This window comes from Typopeltis vanoorti, chromosome 15 (assembly GCF_054136105.1).
Source record: "Typopeltis vanoorti isolate ZY-2024b chromosome 15, IOZ_Tvanoo_1.0, whole genome shotgun sequence".
Lineage (NCBI taxonomy): Eukaryota > Metazoa > Arthropoda > Arachnida > Uropygi > Thelyphonidae > Typopeltis > Typopeltis vanoorti.
Window position 1 is genome coordinate 95,449,555 of NC_143563.1, and position 4,571 is coordinate 95,454,125.

The following is a 4,571-nucleotide window of genomic DNA, read 5'->3' on the forward strand; positions in this document are numbered from 1 at the left end:
AAGCAAATACAATGGCCTCATTGCCTTAAACAACACACAAATATTCATGCCTTCTTTCTTTCTGGTGATGTGTCCTTCCTTCTATGGATCTTATGATGATACAGGAACGCATTTCGATGTGGAATCACGGATTACTCCTTCACGACACTTTGGAGTGGGAAATCCTAGAATATGCAGACAGGATGCACCTTCATCTGTAAAATATGAGAAAAATAATTGATTTATTCTTATACTAATTTTTTTCAATCAGATAGATGTTCTATTACTTACCTAAGATTATAACACAGAAATCGCAGCAGCCACAGAAACCCGAATTCAGTATTGTACCATTTTGAGATTCGCGTCTTTTAATATCATCATCAGACAAGGGATGGATTCACAAGAGGGAGGGCAAACGATGCTCCCACTACACACAAGCCAGGACGATATAGGAAAACATTTGTAACAATACAATAAATATGGTTTTATAGTATTCTTTATGATGCGTAAAATGTTATAGGAGTACTAAAATGTAATGGGGATATTTAGACAAGCAATGGCATTTTTGTTCCTTGATCACCTTCTTAATGCCGATAATGTTTTCTAAGAAAAGATTTTCGCTATATATAGCGCAGTAATATAAAGGATAAAAGTAAAACTTTATTTTACTTTGTTAGCAGCAAGGCTAGTAGATTTTCTTATGCTATTTAGTTACCTCTCTTGAATTACTTCATTTGGTTACAGAACTGAAGTTCTTATACTATGACCCATTACGTTATAAACATAAGTCACGTGACTTCAACGGGGATCTTATTGCTCTATTTCTATCTCTAACCAACCAAAAAAATAATAAATAATTGCATTCATTCATGTGAAAATTCCATTCATCCCTTCTCTGTTATATTCAAATCTTTCATTTAACACTTGTTCCCTGTCCCTTTGAGTCAAGGGAGATAGTACGCATTTGTACCCAGTTGCATAACGATAAAGTAACATATGTCATTGATATGCAATTCAAGTGTAGTTTTTTTTTTTTTTTTTTTTGTAAACTAGAATCTGATGTTTCTTTAAAAAAATAAATCTAAAAAGATACAAGTTGCTCTTGACATGAAACCTTCTCTTAATCTTTAATACAAATCTTTAAAGCAGACGTCCTATAAAGGTTGTGAAATTAGTTGTTTAATGAAAAGGTCTTTTGAAAAACAATCGCAATAATATTACATTTTCATTATGTACTAATACTCAGTTTCTTCGACAAAGAGATATAATACAGTTGACCCTTGAATAACGTGGAGTTTAAGGGCGCCGACTCCCCGCGTTGTTCGAAAATCCGTATATAACTTTTGACTTCCCCACCTACTGTTGAACAAAAGCCAATAACATAAACAGTCAATTAACACAGTACCGTCGACAGGGTGTAGCATAGAGGCAGCCTGCCTCACGGCTTAATAAGGGCGCTCGTTCCATATTGCGGTAGGCGCCGTCACTGTAGATGTTATACGTATTAGAAACACTAGACATCAAAAATGAAAAGATAAATATGAATTTCTTTTTCACATTATTTACAGGTATAACGATTCATGCATTGATGACGAAGAAGATTGCTTTATCGTAACCTAGTGCAGTCATAATTAATACGTACAATTGCTTCGCGGTAGCCTAGCCTATACACTAATGAATGAATCGTTATAATTTTTTTTATTTTATGCAGTTATGATTTAATATTGAATTCTCTCGACTGCGAATGGCGCCACTGTAAGTGTATGTGTGCCTAAGTTTTGATAAATTTTAACTTTTTTTAATAATAGATTTGTGCATTTTTTGGTAGTAAATGATGAAATAGACTAATATCTGCATATATTTTATGCATTCATGACATACTTAATTTTTTTCGATATTTTTAGGCTACGCTGTTCGTCTGCGAATTTTTTCAAGTTGTCGCAAATCTCAAAAAAAAAAAAAAAAAACGTATAAATGAAACCCCGCAGTTCAAACCCGCGTTCTTCAAGGGTCAAATATATTTTGCATCTATAATGAAGCAGAAGTAACACTAGTGTTTTGATTTATTGTAATTCAAGATAACAATATCATAAGGAGGAGAGAAAAAACTATTGGAGAATTATTATTAACTGAGTATCTCCATGGCATCAAAGACTCATCGCGGGAGACCTAAAATAACCACACTGTCATACCTCTCATAACCCCCCCCCCCCCACACACACACACACGCACACTTCCGGCAGAAATTAGAGTTGTGTCTCCGAATATAACTACTTGACAGATTTGTTGTTCAAACAGAAATAAAACGCATTCAATCTGTGTATTATCATCCAAGAATATCACAGTGTAGGTATTGCCTTTATCCAACACTACAGTCACTCTGCTGGGATTCTCCTTAATGTGGACGGTATTGCTTCCGTTCTTTGTGGTCTGTTCTATTCCTCTATTCTGCATTTTTGATTACCGCACAGAAGGAAATTCGAATGTCTGGTCATCTGCTTCCTTTGGTCTTGAGGGCAATATTTTTGGTGACGTTTTTTTTTTTATTTGATCATGTTTATTATTGCTTTGCATGTGTAATATGTGACATTTTTGTTGTTTTTTACTCAGTTTATTTATTTTTTTGAAATTTTATATTTTCAAAAACATCTGAGTAATGCTTGCTAGTCTTCTGTATAGCGGCGCGGTATTCGAAGGACGTCACTCAGATTTCTCCAACATCTTGTTTGCAATAAAGCAGACATGTCTTATACAGTTTTACTGCTATTTTTTTACCTCCCGCATCACATATAACTAGAATAATATGGCACTACTATATTATTCTAGTTATTTTTACAAGGGTGTCGAGTTTTATCGTCTGTTCATACAATGCATGTAACAGCTCAGAATCTTTACTTGTCATCCATCGCTAGATGACAGTAAAGCTCGCAATGGAACAGTAAAATTGAAGGGTGGACTCTGTTAGTGCTGCGATATTCATGTAATGGGTAGAAATTAAATACACTAATATATTTAACGTTTTTCATTTTCTGGGATGTCTTAATCACATCTAAGCTCGCAGGTGTGTGGGAGTCAGAGTAGGAAGTGCGTCTTCGACGAATGTAGCCACAAACCATGATGAGTTTCGACGTCACTTTGATGCACATCTCCGAAGTATCCCATCTACTTTCCATTTCATCCTACAGGTCGCTCGGTCGAATCCAACCATGAGCACGTTTTCCAAATGTCTTGATAAGTTAGTAGATGAACTTCATTATCTGGCGTTCAGAGCATCATGCTGATTATTGGAGAGAGGTGAAGGCTTGATAAAAAGTTCCATGTTCGGTTTCTAGATTATTCTAGTTTGTAATGTCTCCTCCTCTTCACTCCAGGGTCTGTGAGACTCAGCTTGTAGGTATTAAACTGTTTTTTTTTTTTCTTTCAGTCTGAGCATCACAGTTCTCCAGTAAGACATGAACATATCACATCCACTTTAGTGTTGCTGTTCAAATCGTTCCTTAAACAAGTTATCCAAGGTAGGAGCGGGAATTCACAGCAAACAAGACCATATACTTATTCATACATCTTCTCAGCAGGCGACTAGTAAAGGTGGCTCCGGCTATCTTTGTAATCTTGTTGAGATATCCATCTTTGTCGCCCTTTCCCACATCAGGACAAATAATCACATTGTGTTATATATTAAATGCTGTTGTTATCCCCAATATATTGGCATTTTTGATTTCAGTATGCTATTGTCCTCCCAATACACGCCTTTCCTCAAATTAATTTCCTCATAATCGTTAAAGATTTGTATGCTTTAATTTTGGCTGTCGTAGTTGCTCTTTTCTCCACTTTGTAAGTTTAGTCTTTGAAATACTACAATAAAAATTGTGTGGTTGTCAACCTGATAGTTAAAATAGAACCCACCAAAATGGTGAGAGTTCGCTTAATAATGTCTGTGTTATTTAGCCCAGTGATCAGTATTTTTATTAGAATTAAAATGTTTTTATAAGAAATGGCGATACTACAGAACTGTCGACAACGGCCTATTATTGACCAGCAAACATGTTGGCATTCTAAGAATCGGAAATTGACGTGCATGCGTGTGATCTTGACTGAGTGCATCCATCTTTACTATTGTAGCTATCGTAATTTCTGTTTAATGATAATGTTTTGCTCACTCCCTATTTGTTGACCGTTTACATTAACAAATGGGTTTCTCGTATACGACTTCTTCATAAGTGCTCCAGGCAATAAACATAGACAAATCTTTGGATGCCACTTCAAAACTTTCCTCGAAAGGACAAGCCCCACAATATAGGGGCATACGTCTTCTACCAGCGATTTGGATTCTCTAAAAAAGAGACTACTCCGCTAACCCTCCTCCTTTGATTACGTTTTCTAATCCTAAGAACTAATATCTTCGTATGCAAGAGTTTCACAGAAAAGAATACTAGAATTCTATATACATTTATCGACATGTATATTAATGTCTCGTTCCATCCACATTAGTAGATGTAAAGATGGCGACTGGTCAGCTAAAATTTTGTTAGGCACAACTTAGTGATTCATATGCAACATAACGTTAGGCGATTCTTTCAGATTTTATTGCG